The following is a 12,948-nucleotide window of genomic DNA, read 5'->3' on the forward strand; positions in this document are numbered from 1 at the left end:
TTGGATATCTTGATCCCCAAGGGAGGGTGGCGATGGCCTCTAATGAATAGTTTGATTAGCAAGTCATATGCCCAATTTTCCCGAAAAGTGTCCTACGTACTCCATGAATCAGAACTAACCCCATCGCATTGGTTCGCATGGTTCACCTTGGTTCAAGGGTTCAAACCACAACATTGATAACATAGTGAATCTTAATATAGTCCCACATCCGCCGGAAATAGAAAATGCATGGTATAAGACTCCTATAAAAGAACAGCTGAGACAACTAACAAAGCATACCTTTCTCGGCCTTTTGGCTAAGATCAAGTGTAGTATCTGTTCTTATCAGTTTAATATCTGATACGTGGGTCATCGACCCACATGATATTAAATTAATTTTTCTAGGGGGAGGGCTCTCCACGGTAGCTTGCTGCCGGAGTTCTCATGCGTCGCCCATGCGTTGCACTGCTGCACGGGCCTGGCGCACCCCATCAATTCTAGTTAAATGCTTGTAGGGAATATTTAATGCTATGGAGTAACGTTTAACAGTTAATAAAATAATATAGAAGCAGAAAGATTCAACATAATCAGTTAACAGCGACGCTGGTAACAGCTTGAAAACCCTTGCAGAACTGTCTCCGATTTGCTTCGTTACTTCATAAAACCTATTTAATCCCCACTCACATTGGCCAGATATACTCCTCCAAAAAGAGAAGATCCGAAGCAGGTGTTTGTTCCAGAGCCAAAATCTTCACATTTACAGAGGAAGACATGAATTGGGTATTGCTAGGGGGCCCAAAGGTATTTCGAGAAAGGAGAAAGAATAGGAGAGATGCGAAGCTTCGCATGGCGGACTGAGGTTGTGCTTTTTTAATCCCACATCGGTGATTACTGAGGTTGTGCTTTTTTAATCCCACATCGGTGATCTCAGAAGAAGCAAAGGTAGAAAGAGGAGATAAATATGGAAGAGGCCTGTATGGTGAACATACTTACCTGGACGGGGTCGATGGCTGATCAAGAAGGGCCATGGCCTAGGTTGGTGACCTCCATTGCACTTGGGAGGGGTGCCAGCCTAACATCTCCCCAAGTGGGAGAGTGTACGTCATAATTTGTGGCAGAGGGGGTACGCGTTCGCGCGGCCCCTACCAATGTTGTATCCCTCAAAGTTTTCCTGATTTATGTCTCTTCTTGTCGATTTTCAAAGGAATTAACCCAAGGAAGCCGCAGCAATGTTTGAAATTGAAGGTATAATGATCTTAACAGGAATTTCAATAGTGAGTCGTGTTGTTTTTTCATGGTTTAAATATGATTCCAACTTCATTGATGGCAGAGAATTGTTTTGCTTCTTCTTGAAGGTTATTAAACCCTGAAGAGGAGCGGACTCTTCATTGATGGTAGAGAATTGTTTTATCTTTTTACGATATAATGCTACCACACTCTTATGTTCCATGATACTTCTACCCCCCAGCCTCTTATTCTCTGAGGAATGACAAACATCTGGTTGCCTTACCGACTGCATATAATCCTCTCTTTGCTCGTACAATAGATCATTCTAAGGGATCCACTGTTTTCTGTTGTTTGATGTAGTCCTTGTCCGCTTTCCAAGAATAGCAATCATTATGGGTAGGCTTTCTTTTTCTTTCATCTGTTTCATATTGGATGCGATGAGGATTTGATGTTCACCCATTTATTTTACATCCTCAGGGTTCAGAAATTTTGTGATCCTCGCTGACTAGTATAACCTTATCACAGGAGTATAATATGGTTTTCAGCTGCTATATTTTGTGTTTACTACTCTAATGCCCTGGCCACTTTTGGAGTATGCAAGGCTTTTGTCCCATCCAGTGAAGCTGAACAGATGAATTCTGAGCTGCTAAAAACATACAATCTTGCTGAGAAGAAATCCAAGGGATTGGATCAAAATTGAAATGCACAACCAAGCATTAATATTTTCTGGATGCATTTAGAATTCAACCATACCTGCTTATTTTTCTTGAGATTGTTGGAGATGTGCAAAAGAGTGGGGTAGAAGAAAAAATAAGAATGGATTGTGAGATGATCATAGCATGAGAGGGTACCTATTTGGCATGGGATGCATTATACTAGTATTGTAATTGGTGTCTACACAGTTGTCAGTGTAGGGCAGCAACTGTAGATGTGAAAGACTAGCAAATAATATAGCAGCAAACAGTGTTAATGCTGGTGCCAGTGGCTTATGGTAAGTAACTAGGGGCAAGCATTGTCGGCAGACCACAGTTTAGCGTGAGGTCTGGGCGTCGAGACAAACTCCTAGCAACAAATTGCTGGGGTAAGGTTGCGGAGGAAAATGCCCCTTGGACTCTGCTTGCGTGGAAGCTTTTCAGCACTGGCCTCGTCTTTTTTTGCTATGGTGATAACTTTAGCTGGCAAGCACATGACCAGATAGACTAGAGGGCCATAGGAGCATTTCTTAGCATGATACATTCACCATGCCATTGTATTCAATTTCAGTTTTGAGGCTATATAGATGAGATTGCATGGCTTGAGGTTTGTATGACAAATGGCTGTTGCAGTGGTAGGATGATATTTGGATCAATGGTATGTCAATGTTGTTGTAGCTATGGAGAAATTGATTCCACCTTGAGTTGACTTACCATGCTCAAGTCAAATAACTCTCTATTTCTATAATTATCCAAATAACATAGAAGTTCTAGCAAATAAGATGCAAATCCGTAGACTTTTATTGAACCGAAAAGGGCAAGCTAGCTGGTTGGCTTTGACGGGGCTTGTTTGGATTTTTGATTTATTCAGTTTTTCTTATAGAGTTGGATGGGGGTTCCAAAGGTTTTTTTTTAGTACAAATTTATTTGTAGGCAAGAAGCATAGTTTGGTCCAAGCCATCTGGAGTCAAGTTACAGTGTTACTAGATGAAAAGCTTGTAAAACAAATATAATTGATTGTCAACTAAGGGTTGATTTTCTTAATAGTTGTTGAACTTCCAAGCTTCCAAATGATATATTCTTTTAGATTGGAGAAACTAGCTCTTATTTTTTGATGTTTAATTAATATTGTTTTAAAATTTTTTCTTACTTTGCAGTTATCAATGATTAGAATGTTTTTGAAGCTGGAATCTATTTAATGTTATGTGGCTCAATTGTGATCAAAACCAGGTCTAGAGTTGGGGGTATTTTAATAATTTCCCTAGACCTAGGACTTGCCCAGGAAATCCCTGCAAAGGTAGAAGGGTTTAAGGGTTTTAGAGCCTTCTAAAACTTAACTTCATATCTGAATCCTTTTGTAATTTTTAATTTCAGATTTGAAAAAAAAAAATCTGCAACTTTAAATTTTCTGCAATTCTGAAGGTTAAGATGAAGTACAGAATTTTGAAGTCAATCGAATACAACAGAACTGCAGAAAATACTTGTAGGACTTGATTCTATGACCTCCTGTGATCTTAATGGGAGTGAAAGGGGTGGAAGTCAGGGTGTCCTAATGGGGTTTGGATGTGGCTACTGTGGGATAGGAGGGAGGCCAGCGGGTGCTACAGTAAGTGGGGGCAGGGGCTGGGGAGGTCGTGGGGGTTAGAGGAAGGGGTTTAGGGAGTCGTGGAACCTAGGCAAGGCTGCTAGATTGATGCATTTGCAAGGTAGGGACTTGGGGAAGGATGCACAAGGCAGGGGAGGGGTCGGAGGGTTGCGGACAAGAGAGGGAGAGCTGGGAATGGGTTGGGGATCTTTGACTTACTTGAATGCTTACTAGACTTGATGAATCAATCTCTAGAACTTGCTTGAATGCTAGAAACAAATTAAGAATCTCAAAGACAACTGCAAAGTCCCCCTCAAAGGAACCGTACCACTCACTCAGGCAATTCACAATCAAATTTTTTAATTCATCAAATCTGAAAATCACAATGCAAAAAGAGGCTATTTATAGCCTAAATCAATAGATTTTGACTCCAACTGGGATCTCCTTACTGATTGTATCCCATTACATATTGGATTGAACTCTTATCCAAAACTCCTAATGGATAAGATAAGGAATAAAATACAAAATAGGACTCCTTCAAAAAATACTTCAGCCCAAAATAAAATACTCCAAACAAATCCGAACTTGACTCAAAATGATTCAACAAAATTCTGAAAAATTCCTAAATTAATTTTAGTGATGAATTAAGGGCTAAAATGCCCAAAATATCTCTTATGAAGGGTTTGGCTAGCCTATGGAGGTTTCTTAGTGCCATCCTGAGGGCCCCACTTGGACTGTTGTCCAGGGGGTCTTTGTGTTCACATTAAATTGGAAAAATAAAAATAAAGATTCAGTGCGAAATGTTTAGGATCCCAGGATGGCTGTTTTCATTTTTCTTGTTAGTAACCATGGCAGTTGCCTCTGTTTTAGTTAGTAGGCCAAGTTGAAGTTCAGTTTAGAAACTTAGCTGGGACCAGACAATATTTTACTACAGTTGACCCTTGTAGGAAATAAGGTGAAGGAGAGACATTTGGAGTGGTATAAGCACTTGCATTGGAGGTTACCCAGTGCACTGCTAAGGGGGAGTGAGTTAATGCAGATTGGAGTTGAAAGACCAAAGAGTAGGATCAAGTGGCTCTGGAAAAAGTGATTGAGTACATATGTATCCGTTAGATGAGGTAACTTTGTCATTTTAGTTGGTTTAGTTCAAAGAGTTCTGCCTCTTGTCTTACTTGTGCTTTGTGTGGTTGTAATTTCTATGTAATTGCTTAATCTTTTGTTTTTTCTATAACTTGTATTCTATATGTTTGTTCTGTACTCTGCGAGGGTGTAATTACTTGTCTTCATCATACGACTGCACCATTATCTGTGTGGGAGTGGTGGTGTGATTCACTAGTTAAGCCCTGATTCTTGATGGCCAGATGAAATGTTGTTTAGAATAAGGTGGTCGGGATGGAAGGGTTGATGATATAAGTGTTGATGCAAGCAATTAAATTAACTTTGCTTTGTCTTTGTTTCATTTAAGATGATCTTTTTAGACTATATCTCTTGGATCAGATAGTGTTGACTTCCGAATAACAAAAACTTCGGTTATTGGCTATTCCATATCAACAATATCATGTGAATTTGATTGTTGGATAAATGTTTTCTAATTGAATAACGTGCCCTCTTAAATTCCATTGGCCAACTCGCCAAAGCTGTTGGTAAGTCCAGAATCCAGATACTGAATATAAAAGGATTTAATTATGTTTGAGATAGTGGTGGCTGTGTATGCTTGTGGTGAATGGTATCTGCTATCAATGTTTTCAGCTAGTAGATTCTTTGTGACAAGTGCTTCAGTTTTTGCTTATGCAAGAACGCTGATTTCTTGTTTTGTTGTAGTTTAAACTTCTGGTTGGTTGGGTTATTTCTTCTATAGATACAAAGATCTTAATATAATTGTTAGGTTGAGAACAAAATAGAAGAAAATTGAACCATTGAGAAGAACTTTTCAGTTGTTTTCATCTTTTTGTAGCTGCATTCAACTATTCTCTGGTTTTATGGTTAAATTTTGTTCAATGGACAAGACCCCTGATGGGAACAACCATGGAGCTGAGCACCTATCTCACATGTCATAGAAGAAAGGGAAGATGGAGGGAGGATATCTCCATAGCATATCAGAGGTGACGATGTTTTTATCAGCTGCTATTAAAGGGTTTTTTGACATGGAGAAGGCCGGTACTTATCCCTGTCAAATTCTGGCCATGCTAGTAGCTTCCTTTCTATTTGGGAAGCAGACCGCCCGAGGCTGTGGCTTTGATAGTCTCACATCAGTCAGCTCAAAAGGTGCAATGGTAGAAAGATTTTATAGATATGGCAGAGGCCTATTAGGAGAACATACATAGATGTGGTCGATGGCTGATCAAGAGGGCCATGGCCTAGGTCGGTGACCTCCATAGAACTTTGGAGAGGTGCAGGCCTAACATCTCCCCAAGTGAGAGAGTGTACATCCTAATTTGTAGCAGCTGAGGTACGCGTGCGCGCGTCCTCTACCAATTGTCTATCAACTGAAGTTTGTTATCTTGGTTCTGTTCGATTTCTTTGATGTAGGTGAGGTGAAGTAAGAAGAAGCAGCAGAATTTCCCAAAAAAAAAAAAAAAAAAAAAAAAAAAAATTTAAATATTTAAATTTTTAAACTCAAAAAAAACAAGAACAAAATAACAAAACCAAAAACCAAAAAAAAAAAAAAAAAAAAAAAAAAAAAAAAAACAAACATTCTATTTCTTTTTTCTTTCTTTTAACCATTAAACCCAAAACACCACCACCCCCCCCCCCCCCCCCCCCCCCCCCCCCCCCAACCCCACCCCGCCCCGCGGGGGCCCCCCCCCCCGGGGCGGGGGGCCCCCCCCCCACCGCCAAACCGGATGTTGAACACAAACACCACCGCCCCCCCACGAGGCCCCGGACAAAAAGAAGGAAAAGCGGGAAAGGTGATCTAGATAGCAGACGCCGATAGTTTGGATCTATCGTATGAATCCGAACCCTGAGTCTCAGATAGTATTCTTTTTGATCGATTGATCCGTCCCTCACCTTGTATGGTAGTGAGGTTTATATAGAGTGTACCTTCGATTCTCCTTCGTTGGATGCACTTGAGCCTTCTTCGGGTAGTCGTTGGATCTTATTAGTAAGATCCGTTGAGCGATAGACTTCTACTAGTTTGGGCTAGTAGAGGACTCCCGAGATAACCGTTAGGTTATGCGATAGTTATCCCTTTGATGATGATTATCCGCAGCCGTCGGTTTGAGTCTCGTTGTCATCGGGGTGATTACCCTAATCCATAAGTAAGATTAGGGCACGCTTGCAGCCGAATAATCTTTCTTCTTCACAGAAGCCATCTTCGGACTCCGGTTCGCTCGGGAGCGATTTGGTTTTCTCCGTCTCGACCGGGGTCGAGGGTCGGACTAGGTATGATCCCGGTCAGATCATAAACTCTCCATATCACGAGCCCCCCAGACCAAGCGTTCGGTCGATCCCGAGGGCTTGGTTTTTAACTGGGTTCGTCGTCAGGTGATGATCTCTGCGTGCTTCATTAAATGTCATATCACATTTAATGCGGTGGTCACTTTTCCTCGAGCGTTGTGAGTGTAAGGCCACGTATCTTCGTTGCGCTTGATCCGTCGTGGCTCACGTCATCCAAGCGACGGTTTCCGAACGCCTATTTCGGATTCGTGAGTTCAAACTTTCAAAACATCTTTGAATCTTGATCGTTGATTTTGAATCAATCTCGATCGTTCAGATTCCCGAACACTCGTGCGGGAGTTTTAAAAGCGGTTCATTGTCTTCGTAGGTTTCATTCTTCCCGTCTGGAATTTGAACCTTTGTTGTCCGCTTTCGCGCCTTCCCGCTCTCAAGCTTCCGTCTCACCGAATCGGTAAGTTTACTTGGTCTTTTCTTTTTGTAGTTTACTGCAACGAGTAATGGCGGACGATAGGGCTTCTTCAGTACCCCATGTTGGTGATATCAGTGATGCTTTTGCTTCTCCCCGCTCCCGAACAATCGGATAGTGATAACAAAACCCTAACCGTCCTCTCGCAGGAGTTCGCTGAAGTTTCTCAAAAAGTTTTGAAAGAAAAACCGAAACTTCTCCCCGTCCTTCTCGAGTCCGGATCTTCCAAGATTGTCGAGTCTTCTAGGCAGCCTCAAACCTCCGGGTCCAATGGTGGGCCTGGCTCTGTTCCTTCCATTTATAATGGAGAAACCCTTCTTTCAAATTGTCCAAGATTTTGACCTTCCTTCCTCATATCAGGTTAGGGCTCCCCACCCCGATGAGAGGGTTGATTCATCCCTTTCGGGTGAATTTTCTCTCGTACATAGATGCACCTGGAAAGCGGGGTTCGCTTTCCCTTTTTTAATCCTTTATTCTCCGCAGTTTTGAATCACTGGAACATTTGTCCCGGAATGCTCCTCCCCAATAGTCGGCGTCTCATTGTCGGCTTCTTGGGTTTGTGTTTTGAGCTTGGCATTACACCATCTCTTTCTCTTTTTGTACATTTTCATGTTCTTTCTATCTCCCATCCTCCCGGATGGGTCTTCCTTTCCAAACGCAATAAGGCTGAACTTGATTGGAGGGGCAGCATCCTTGTTAAAGGAACTTGCCCTTCTAATCACAAAAGATGGCGCGAACGATACTTTTTCTCGTCGAGCGCCTCCATCGATCTTAACTTCCCGACCACCTGGAGGAGGTTTACTTCTTCGTCCGAAAGTAACCGGGGCCTTCCCTTATCCAAAGAAGACGAGGCGGCCATCGTGAAGATCAAATCCATTCCGTGGTATCAAGAGATACATGGATATGAAATGGAGTATAACTCCATCCTTCAAGATCGGGGCTTGGCTCATTGTGAGCTTCTAACCATCATCCTTTGATTTGACTCAAGTGATATGTCTTGAATTCCGATTCTTGTCCTTCTTCTTTGCAAGGCCTCCCGTAACGAACCCCGAAAGCCTCGCGGGTGAAGGCCGCTAGGGCCGTTGTGACAGCCGAGCAACGATCGCCCGTGGTCTTGATCGCAGATCAAGAGGCTTCTCTTCCCTCTCCCGACCCCTCTTACAGGGGTATCGGGAATATCAGGCCTGTAGCTGATGTTTCGGGTAAAGGGAAGAAACCAATGGTGGAGAGGGCTAAAGTCTCCTCCTCCGTCCGAACCAAGAGGAGGCATGACACAATTGATGCTCCCTCCAACAAAAAATCCAAAGCTTTGACGGATGGTGAGGAAGTCTTCATCCCCCATTGGACCCTGAAGATGACCGACTGGGTCACTCGGGATCCCGAGAAAGCCGCAGAGTGGAGCTCCCTCGCCTTGCTCCTTCGATCGCCAGGAGTTTGAAGCCCCGGATGACACCTCCCTTGTTAGTCAATCTACAAGGTACCGGTCTTCTTGCTTACTTATGTTTTCATAATTTCTTATGACTTCTTCTGATATCTTCCGTCTTCCCAGGAATGCTGTGTTGAGCTTTTATCAACACATGGAAGCATTGAGCCGGGTTGGTCGCACTAGCTCCTTGCTGCAAAATTGTGAAGAGAAATTGGCCAAGGCCAATTCTGAAATAGACCAGCTGACTGCAGCTACTGTGGAGCTGCAGAAAAAGCATGAGGAAGAAGTGATCTCCCTCAAGGAAGCTCTTGAAGCTTTGAAAATTCGTGTCTCTCGCTGCCGAGCGTGAGGCCAGGAAGCAAAAGGCAGCCTGCCACGTTGTTTGGTGACAGCCTTGAAATCAAAAGTAGGGAGCTCGAATAACATCCGAGTTGGCAATCCCTAGCAAGCCCGAGCATATAAAGCCGGACCTTCGGAAGGAGTGCATTCGGAAATACCCGAACAGCGTACCTTTCTCCGAATTGCTAGGTTTCTACAACATTCGGAGCTTATCGCATGGGGCGGAACGACGTTTGGGAGCAGATCCTTGGAACGATCCCCGACTTCAACACCGCTCCTTTTCGTGAGGTATGCCACCCGGAGGTCTTCGGGAAAGTTGGTATGGATCTTCCAGACCGGGCGCAGGGGAGAAGATGATCCTTTTCCAGTTGACCCTCAAGATGAGGCATATCTGAATGACGAGCTGGCACTTCCAGAGGAGAAATCACAAGCCGAGTCTCAAGTTGTTGCTGTAGAGGATTCAGCCAATGCCACTCTTGAGGAAGGCTCTTCTCATGGTCCCGAGAAAAGTCCTTCCGACCAGGGTCCCTCGGCAACAATGAAGAAAAGGCTTAGGGAGTTGTTCTTTTGTAAAGATGTACCCTCAATTTAATGAATAGACATTTCTTTATTCATGTTGGCCTCAAAATTTCCCCGTCTCCCCGTCGAAGTATTGCCTTGAATATCAAAGTATTAATGATAAAACTTATTACTTAACTTTTCATTCCTCGCCGAATAATGATCTTATAGAAATATTGTGAAGATGCGTTTCGGGAAGATGCGTTAATCTTCCCCACTACTTCATTTATTGCAAAGTCCGCACGTTTCCCTTCTCGCGAAGTTCAAACGTTTTCCCCGCTTTTTGTGTACCATTCATCGTTTCCAATGAATCGGAAATACATCCATTATTTTAATGGCAAGTGTGACGATTGGAGGTTTCTCTCGCATCGGTGCTCGCTTCCCACATGTTTCCATGTGGCATCCCTTCGACCGTTGATCTTGCTTTTTGCGGATTTCAAGCTTCGTTTCGATCTGGGTCGTCGGTTGTCCTTAGCCTTCAACCGTCGTCTTATACCTTAGGCTATTTAAAGCCTTCGTGGGTACTCTCCATCTATCCCGACTTCGCAAGATAGATTTGCTAAAGTGCCAAAGCAACCTTTCGTCCTTCGGCTCGCTTCCGTATTCCTCGTACTCCAACGACAGCTCTATCCATTTCCGAACAAGTGAGTTTTTTGATTTCTCGTCTCTTTCCCCTCTTCCCCCGAAGTAAACGCACAGTAGTTATACTTGGGGTTTAGTTTGTTGGTCCTGTCGAAGCTTTAGAAAACTAGGGTTTCCCCATTGTTGTTGTCGTTTATTTCTCAGACCGATACGGCTGGTTTTTTTGTTGTTTTGCATAATGGCTCCCAAGATCAACCCGAACTTTATCGAGCAAAATCTTGCAAGAAAAGGGTTGCGTCGGTGGTGGTTGGGGCCAGTGTGGTGGTTTCAGCTAGTGAATCCTCCAAGCGTAAGGCGATCGCCGGCGGTGAATCTTCAAGTCGATTCCCGCAGCTTCGTTGATGCCATCCCTGCGCCTCCTTTGCCCGAAGTGATCGCTCGTCTTTCCCGGGAAGATCTTGATCACTCCGTTGCCGATGGTGCTGCCGGCACTCCTGCTGGTGAGCCTTGTTGGTGAGCTCAGGTGCACCCCCGAAGAAGACTCTTCGGGCATCCGAGGCAACTATGTTGGCGTCGATGAAGGTGTGGTCCCAGCAGGTGCTGCTCCTATTTCTAACTCCGGTGCTTGTTTGGCATCTTCCTCCTCTCCTTCGAGTTGGAGGATTTTGCCACCAGGAAGCGCCGTCGGGTGACAAGTGATGAAGCTCAGCCTTTGCTTGGTGTAGTTCATCCTTCTTATCCTTCGCTGAATTAGTGTCAAACGAGTTTGACAAAGTGTTGGAATGGTGTACTTTGCTGCTCGAATGACTTCGAGAGCGCAGGTCTTTCCAAACTTCCGGATGAAGTCTTTACGAAGTCATTGGTGATGTAAGTCTTTCTTCATTATCCTCCGATTTTGAAAAATTACTTTTGTGCTCCTTGCTAACTCGGAAGTTGTTTGCGGGAGTCTTCTTTGTAACTTCCACAACCAAGTGGAAGCGGTTACTAGACTCGATAGGTTGAGCAATGAAGTTTCTAGGCTTCGGGAAATCTCTGAAGCTAAAGATGTTGAGATTGCTCGCCTTCGGAATCTAGCTTGGGAGGTGGCGGGAGAAAAGAATTCGATGATTGGTCATCTTCGGTCGGAATGATGCCGGGGAGAAGATCCGGCGATCGGAGCGGACAGTTGGAAAGTCGGGAGCTAAAGGATCTGAAACATTACCCGAAAGGCAAGTCATCGTTCCTTTGCCCGAATCCCTTCCAACCGATGTTCGCAGAGCCCTGCGCCTTCAAGTATTTACACAGTAAGCCTTTTGTTGATATGCTGAATGCTTATAACTTGCAAAGGCGTCACGGGATGGTGAGAACGAAGTATGGGAATCAATATTAAGGAAAGATCCTCATTTTGATACGACTCCCTACGGTCTTGTTTGCCATCCTGAAGTATTTACCGACTCGGGTATTCCTCCTCCCGACTGGACCAAGGATAAGATTGATCCTTCACCTTCCGATCCAGATATTATGCAATATCTGGAAGATTCTCCTGTTTATTCTCCGCTGGAAGAAGTCAATTATGACGAGCTTGTATCGAATGCGAGTTTGGTCGAGGACCATTCTTCTCCTGGACAAGCTGGACAAAGAGTATGAAATTGCGGAGGATTTTCTGAATATCGAAATATTTTTGTAATCCTCATTTCTTCTCTTCTTTTCCTTGACTCCCCACCAATGGTTGACTCATATGTTTGTTCTAGCAAAGTCGCGTCGATCTTGTATAACTTGTTAACAGTCACCTGTAATGACTTTCTTCTTTGATCAAAGATTGTATCCAGCTCTTGTAATTATTTTGATACTGGCCTCTTTGGATCTTCTGAAGAAATAAGAAATTACTTTATCTTTGAACTTTGCTAGCCACTTGAATCGCCGTTGCATTAGGTCTTAGTTGTCTGAAACAATGCCTTTACTTAAGGATTTCCGGAGAAATACAATAAGTCTGAGAAGGAACTCACTCGGGTTTTAAACCGATGCCTTATACTTAAGGATTTCCGGAGAAATACAATAAGTCTTAGAAGGAACTCACTCGGGTTTTAAACCGATGCCTTTACTTAAGGATAATTCAAAAATTCAATAAGTCTTGAAGGAACTTACTCGGGTTTCAAACCAACGCCTTGCAAAAGGAACTCACTCGGATTTTCATCCGATGCCTCGACTTAAGAAAGTCCAAAAAAATTCCATAAGTGTTGAAGGACCCACACGAATTTTCATCCGATGCCTTATAGTTGGATCTTGTTCTTGAATGTAGTGTATGATGCCCCCCAATCAAAAGATAGTTTGTTGAAAGCCAAAAATTGCATTGATTGAGTTGAAAATGATTAAATCGCGAACAAAATTGAAATCATCATCAAGGATAAAACTTTTTGAGATGCCTGGCATTCCACGAACGATCCAACTCTTTCTGGGTGTTGATGTTCTTCAGCTTGTAAGCTCCTGAATCAACTGGTTTTACAACCATATAAGGTCCTTCCCAGGAAGGGTCCATTTTTCTTTGGTGACGCGGGTCGGAAGCTAGGGTGTTTCTCAACACCAAATCTCCGGCTAAGTACCGACGATTCTTCACTCGAGTATTATAATGAGACGCTATCCTTCTTTGATAATGTTGAGTTCGTGCTATTGCCTTTGCCTGAACTTCGTCCAACAGATCAAGACTATCAAGCAGTCC

The 12,948-nt window shown here is 43.4% G+C and overlaps 3 non-coding genes across 3 annotated transcripts; all 3 read left to right on the forward strand.

The window, feature by feature from the left end:
- The first annotated feature begins 275 nt into the window (after positions 1-275).
- On the forward strand, positions 276-471 carry LOC149012258 (U2 spliceosomal RNA). The gene has a single exon (XR_016174173.1). It is a non-coding gene; the product is annotated as a U2 spliceosomal RNA (small nuclear RNA).
- A 493-nt stretch (positions 472-964) lies between these two features.
- On the forward strand, positions 965-1,124 carry LOC149012259 (U1 spliceosomal RNA). The gene has a single exon (XR_016174181.1). It is a non-coding gene; the product is annotated as a U1 spliceosomal RNA (small nuclear RNA).
- Positions 1,125-5,795: 4,671 nt separating this feature from the next.
- On the forward strand, positions 5,796-5,954 carry LOC149012260 (U1 spliceosomal RNA). Its single transcript, XR_016174238.1, has one exon. It is a non-coding gene; the product is annotated as a U1 spliceosomal RNA (small nuclear RNA).
- Positions 5,955-12,948: the final 6,994 nt, after the last annotated feature.

This window comes from Hakea prostrata, chromosome 6 (assembly GCF_041222555.1).
Source record: "Hakea prostrata isolate BN-2017 chromosome 6, UWA_Hpros_2, whole genome shotgun sequence".
Taxonomy (NCBI): domain Eukaryota; kingdom Viridiplantae; phylum Streptophyta; class Magnoliopsida; order Proteales; family Proteaceae; genus Hakea; species Hakea prostrata.